The sequence below is a fragment of the Fringilla coelebs genome (genome assembly GCF_963513975.1).
Source record: "Fringilla coelebs genome assembly, chromosome: Z".
NCBI classification, from domain to species: domain Eukaryota; kingdom Metazoa; phylum Chordata; class Aves; order Passeriformes; family Fringillidae; genus Fringilla; species Fringilla coelebs.
The window spans coordinates 9,456,221-9,463,625 of NC_140031.1; positions in this window are offsets into that span (position 1 = coordinate 9,456,221).

The following is a 7,405-nucleotide window of genomic DNA, read 5'->3' on the forward strand; positions in this document are numbered from 1 at the left end:
TCATTGTTCTTTAGGGTGGCAGTGTCCTGGTTTCATTTTTCTCAAACTTTTGATAGTCTTTTTCTTTCTTTGAGCCTTTCCCATTTAAAGGATCATTTCTGAGCTGTGAGGCCCAGGAATATTAGGACAGAACAGAATTCACTATGCAAAATGTGGACCAGCTTCCAGGAGGAAGCCTTTAGAGGATAAGAGTTTTCTCCTATCTTAAGGGCAATGGTCAGTAGTTCAAAAATCATTTTCATTTTTCATCAGAGGGTGCTGTCAGGCTGCTGGGAGGAGCAGAGATGGTGCCAGACCTTCCCAGTGACACAGAGACTTTTCGTAGGATCCCAAAAGAGGAAGCTGAAGAGGTTGCTGCAACTTGGGAAGTCAGGCTGAGAAAGAAAAAGGTCACCCTTATGAGAACTGATGAATAGTTGAGACCTTTTGACAATACTTTCAATTCTAGACTTCTAATATTTTAAAGTATTAAATAGTTTTGTAGGAATGGAGAGAAAGAAAACAAGCCTCGTTTTTCAATTTCAGAGACTTTTTCAGATCTTTGGGAAATCACCTTCAAAGCTGTTGCTAACTAAGGTCTGTGACATCATCAGAAAACTTTGCTGGAGGAGTGATAACTGGACTCAAAGGGATGATGTGTGCTTGTGTGCACATGGTGAGGATAAAAGGTCTGTATAGGAAAGGATATTGCGTTTCTGGGTGTGTGATGGATGAGAGCAGGGACCCAAGGGCAGGAGTGGAAAGGGTGGTTTATCAGCCTTCCTGGAAGAGATTAGAAAACTGATGGATGGAGATAAGTAGACTGGGAGTGACTAGCGTAGACACTGAGAAGGCAGACAGCACTTGAAATGTGGGATTCAGTTTCTGGACGGCATCAGGGAGGGAGTAGGCAGTGAAATGGCAGGGGATAGGTCAGGCTGAAATGGGATTTCCTCCAGACATGTCATCTTCCTCCTTTTCTGCTTTTATGCTCTCATTTCCTCCCTTCTAGAGAAATCTCTGGACTTGGCCCTGTGAACATTTGCAATAGTCTAATGAGGCTGGCAGTATTCCCTGGAGCTTGGTGGAGCATTTGCTGGAGGTTATGGTACACGATCCCTCAGACTCCTCTTTTAAACTAGGAGTGTGGATGCTGGAGGATTTTTTTCAGGATCTCATTTTTCTGGTATTTTATCTTCGCAGTTGTTGCCTGAGATTATGTCCAATGTAGAAATACTTGTTCTTGCACCAGTGGTTTTTAATCACAGTAAAGTCTCTTTGGGTAACAGCATCATCTTCGCTAGACTTTGTTCTGCTACACCAGACAAGAGCTGGGGTTTTGCTCACAAGCAGTTCTCTCCATTTCCAGTCCCATGCACACAACTTTTTGTTTCTCTAATGTACAGCCTCTCTAGCACCACCTTCCCCTAGCTTTAAGAAATACTTTTCATTATCACTCCCTGCCTTTGTGGACTTCTAATATTTCTCTGCCCATTTCTATTATGTCACCCCATGGTCCTTTCATCAGTATTTCCCATTTCACATTGTGTTCAGTGGTGGTTTTTTTGAGTCCGTCTAGATTTGAGCTTTCAGAAATGTACCTAGAAATTAAGTTTGCTCACCCACAATGTGTGGGAAGATTCAGCTGGCTCACAAATGACACTGAATGCCTCTTACTATCATGCATTTATTCCTGCAAGCAGCCACTGCTCCCATGTCATCTCAGAAATAATGGAGCCAATTTTCAGAAATGTACACCTTGAACAGGTTAGTGTTGAGAAATCAGTGATCAGAGCCAGGATTAAGCTGCTTCTGCACATTCCAGCTCTGCCAAACCCATGTTGCATCTCCATTCTCTTTCCATCCTTCCTTTTACTGTTCTTCAAGACTGCTAAAGCCTGAAGTGTTGTTCAAGTCACCTGCAAAAGTCAGAAGTCACTTGGATATGGCATATATATTTTGGACAAGAGCTCCACCTTCACAGATGAACAGACCCTCTCTGCCCTCAGTTCTGCATGTCAGTGTTACCAGAAGTGTAGCATGGAAGTGATCCTTTCCTATGGATCAGGGGAATTTGAGCCCTCTGAATTCTAGTGACCATAGCACAGTATATTCTATTTCCTTGCTTTCTGTTTTGGGCTGTTTCTTTCTCTGTGGGTGATGTTGGAGGCCAAGTCCTTTTGTGGGACTTTCTTTCATCTGCCTGTCCTTGCCCACCTTCTTCCTGACCAAGAGCATGTGACAGAAAGGACACCAGGTTCCCTTTGAAACCTGTCCCTTTTGTGTCCACAAAAGAGGCTTTATCCTCAGCAGGGTCCCCAGGAACTGCCTCACACCAAAACACCAAGGAAACCCTCCAGCATCACTCCAGCAAGCTCAAAATCTCAAGAAACCCTGATGACTTACAAGGAGGGAGCAAACCAGAACCACAGCACTGCAACCACCTTTGCCAATTCCTCTCTCCTAAATGTGTCCAAGTCAGGGAGGGGCAGAAGAGCAGGCAGGTGAAGTGTGCCTCTCTAATCCAGACCTTGGTGACGTCTGTCATTCTCACCTGGGGACCTCTACTACCACAATCCTGCATAACACTGAGCAACAGCAAATTTGTGAGATGCTTGAGCTGATTCCTTTGCACATTTTGTGTGTTGCAAAAGACACTGAGAATCAGAGCAGTTGTGGTCTGGGAAAGAAGAGCGATGGTTTTTGGCAGCCAGCAAGGTGACAAGGAGAAGTCTGGAAGTGTAACATTGATTATTCAGTACAATATAAAACACTTTGTGACAAATAATATAAGCGCATTGAAAGGTCAATGAATACCACATAAATTTTGTACCTTTGAGCACTCAGGATATCCATAGGCCCACAGTACTCATCACAAACTGTGTTGAAGACTTCTTCCAGTCCAGTAATTGTTTTACTTTGAGACAAAGGCGTTAGCTCCAACTTCTGCCATGACAATGTATATACTGCTCAGTACTCTCAGTCTGTGCACCTCAAAGAATCTTCATATTTTCCTCTGTTTCCTTGGCAAGATTAACTCAGATATACTTTAACCTGTTGTTATTTACCTTTACTTGATTTTGCTTTGTGAAGTCTTTTGTTGTTTTTTTCAGAAATCAAAAGTCCTTTACTAATCCTTACGTATCAGCTACAGGTAACTATTCACTGGAAAACAGTGCTTTTATAAGTTACTCTTTCTAGTATTTTTGCTTCTTATTGGAACTAGACCCAAAATACCACCTCTTTTTATCATCTCTGTGACTGTGTAGTGACAAAACCTGTCAGCTGTCACATCTGGTAGTGCCATGATTAATAGAAGCTATTCTCCAATTGCTGAGATGCTGTTTTCCTGTAATGACAACTGTCAGCCAAAAAGAATCTCATCTATTTTCTGTAATTCTGATAATGTGAGAGCACTAACCCTGTGAATGAGCTTACAGGGAGGTGCATCTGAATTAACCAAATTCTACAAAGAAAGAAGTGCTCTCACTGCCTGCTGGGAATCTTTTTTTCTCTTCTCCCCCACCCTCTGCCCTTGAGATGCGCTTTCTCAAGGCTCCCTCATCACCCACTGGTGTTCAGCAAACTAAGGAACATAAGCCTTGTCCGTCAGCATCTCCAGAAGCAGAAAATACAATTTACAGTGATTTTCCTCCTTCCTAATCACAGTTAGAGGTGCAGAGAGGTGTATGGTTTTGGCAGCTGGAAGGGGTGATGAAGTCAAAAACCCTTCATTAATTTAAGTTGCTGGTAAACATGGTCACTTTATCCTTCTCTGGAGCACAGCAGCTTGTCAGGCTGCAGGTCCTTATTTGGAATTATTTTCATGTGCCTGGAGTCAAGCCTAGGTCATCAGTTTCATCAAAGGAGGAAATTTCTGAGGATGACCATCACAGATGCAATAAAAACACAATAGAAACCAAGGTTTTCTCTCAAAGCTTGGCAGCAGCAATAGCTTATTCCCCTGTGTGTGTTTGCGTGCCTCTGTGTGTCTCTGTGTGTGTGTGTAGTTTGAAGACATAAACACCCTCTGTGTTTCAGTAAAGTTCTAGGTTCACTTTTGAAACATTTTCCAACAAACCCACACATCCTTTTGCAAATACCCTCAATCCCCACATGCTACAGATGTGAAGCTTTTGGGGCATTTTCCTCCTTGCTTTTCTTCTCCCCACTGGAAGTAGCAAAAAAGCCATGAGCAGAAGTGGGAGACCGTGGCCAGTGCTGCATATGGAGCAGCTGATTCCTGCAAGCCACCCTTTCCTGACAGCACCTGATAGCACTGCAGAGCACCCTTGCACATTTTTCTGCAGGGAGGGCAACTTGTACTCCAGCCTTGACACTGGAAGCAGGAAAAACAGTATCTTGTTCAAATAAGCCCAGCTCCTACCATTATTCCCCAAATAAAGGAGGTTGTGAAGGCTTCAGTCACCAGGTGAGTGCTGCACACTATCAGATCTGAGAGAGACAAATTATGAAAGATATTATAGCAAAATCTCTGCCAGAGGAAGTTTTGCTTCACAGATTTGTCGCCCCAGTGACTTTCTTGGGAGGGGACCGCTCTTGGAAAAGAGAAAACATGAGTGTGTCAACCCCAGGAAAACAAACCAAGCCTGTCCCACTGGGTCAGCTCACAACCTCATATGTCCAAATGGCTCCTAAATCTCTGTGCTAGTAAAAGCATTCCCATAAGCCAGCTAGTACAAACCACAGCAGCCATATCATAATTGCCACGATGGCACTCGGTGATCACTCTTCCCTAGTCAGATTTGGTCCCCCATCTTTAACAATAAAAAGATGGCTCTTTAAGCAATATAAATCCCTTAAATTTCACAGTTGCAGTGTTGTCAACAAATTAAAAACAGCAATAAACAATATGGAGAATTATACATTTTGTTTGGGAAGTCTTTCTCCTCTCTGCCCTTGACCAGTCATTTAGTAGCTTTATCTTGTATGTCACAATATTTTTTCTTGTCCAGACAGCCAAGGTGAGTTGCACCTGTGTTCAATCTTATGATTTTGACATTAAAAAGTCAGCAGGATTCTTCCATGCCATCTGGACTAACTATGGCAATCAGTCATTTTGCTGAAATTTCAAAATTTTTACCTAATGTGCATGAGGTTTGCACTAAGGGGAAATAGGGACAAGAGGGAAACATGACTTGAGGATAGCCACCTTTAGTTTTCCCTGCATGGTGTGGGATGGTGAAATGGGAAATAAAGAAATGTGGTTTACTTCTTGGCATTGATACAGCTCAGTCTCCAGTGTCTGTCTGGTGCCATCCTGGTGCCAAAGCAGTAACAGCTCACCCTTGGCAAGGGCTCACATCTGTCCTGCAGAGCACACCTCCACGAGCAAACCAAGAGCTAACGGTGCTGCAGGCAGCTTTGCCCGTGCTGTGGGTTCATCTGAGTCATGGAATGTGGTTTGGGAACACTGACAGAGAAATGAGACTTGTCAGAAAGCATTGCTAACATGAGTTTTAATAAAGGTTATCAACTTCTTTGAGAGAAGAGCCCACCGCTTCTCTCATCATTTAGCACCCCACCATCTGCCCAACTCACTGCAGACTTTTATTCACCACAGCAGTGATGACTGCAGGATGTCCCATCCCTGGAGCTGTCCAGGGCCTGGCCTAGCGTGTGGCATCTCTGCCCACAACAGGGAAATTGGAATGAGATGATCTTTAGGGTGTCTTCCAACCAAAACCATTCTGTGGTTCTATGATTCTCTGTAAAACGCCCATAAAAGCAGAGCAAAGGAAGGACCAGCAGGTCATTTCACCTCATCTCCTGCACTGCCAGGTCACAGTGCACCACCAGTGAACTCTGAATTGAGCTCAGTGGCTTCAGACACATTTGTGAACTCTACCAGAAAAATATTCTTTATCCTGCTGCTAAAACTCTAAGAAATGGAGATCTGCTCTTGGTGTTTTGCCCTACTGGTTAATGGTTTGGGAATTTTTGGTTTTCTAATACTCATTTACTTGGTTTGAGACTTTGAGACACTTTTTTATTACACACTTGTGGTAGAAGGTCCAGTGTTCAGAGCAAATAAATGGGGGAGCTTAATTGGTGTTGTCTATCTGCAAGTTTACCAGAGCATTAGATGCTGAAATGAACCCAAATGGACCCAGTCAGCCCAGAACAAAGAAAGAAATGCCCTGAGATAACACACCATTGCCAGGCCATGTATTTTGGTATTTCAGAAGCTTCCTGGAAGGATCAGGCAGTATCCCATCCATCTCCATCTCACTGAACAGCTGGTTGGAAATAAGCTAAAACTAAATGCAGGTTTCTTCCTCCTACCTTTCCTGTGAAGCACCAGAGCTGACCTTACACAGCCCTCCATGGTTTATAGGCACCTCAAACCTTCCCTTTTCTGAAACATTTGGTTGCTGCATGTCATGGTTTAGGAATGGTGTTCCATAATTTAGTAGTCCCACTTAAGAAAAAACAAAACCAAAAACCAAACAAAAGTAAACAGAAAAACCCTCCACCAAAACCACACCACAAAACAAAAAACAAACAAGAACAACAAAAAAACCAAAAAAACCCCCACACAACAAAAAACCCACTATCACTCTCTTACACTCCCAAACACTTCCAGCTCAGAACACAAAGAGATAACAACAATTTACTGGAAAAAGCAACAAGATAAGAAAATGAACAGTAACTGTGATAATAATAACAAAAGGTGTGGGAAAAAGAAACTATTTAGAGACACAAAGCACAGAAAGCCGGTGGCAAAATACCAACCTGTCTTCCCCTCCACCCAAGGCTTCCTCCCAGCTAAAAAGGAACATCCTTCTTCCTGGAAGTGAGTGTCCCTTTCCCCATCCCTGGCAATGAGATGAAGAGGTGTTGAATTCCACAAAATCTTGGCCATGCTCCCTCCCTCTGATCCCAGCTGGAACCAGGCCTGGGCATCTCACTCACATTCCCAGGGTGATACTGGTTAATGGATTTGGGATCAAGCTGTATTCTTTCAGGTCTTGTTGACTGGAGATGCAGGGGGTTTCCACCCAGCTTGTCTTCAAGGAACTTTCCAAGCTCCCTTGGCATCCCTGTCCCAGGCAAAGCTTTCTGCATGGAAAGCCCTGGCCTGCAGGAGGCCTCTCAGTTGATCCCACTGCCTGGGATGATCCGGCCAGCCCTCTGAGAACTGAGGCATTTTTGTCAATTAGTGGTTTGGGTTCTTCCCACCACCTTGTCATCTACACCCAGCCTATTCCTCAGAGCGCCTGATCTGACTAGAGAGTTCTGCACAGTAGGAAACCTAGGCAGAAATTCTTTCATTTCCCCTTTTTTTCAAGTGTTGCCAAATCAAAAAAAAAAAAAAAAAGTCACTGGTCTACAAATCTGGGAAGCAAAACTTCCTACAGCAGAAATTTAGCTTTCCTTTCTTTCATGTATTGACACTTTTGGA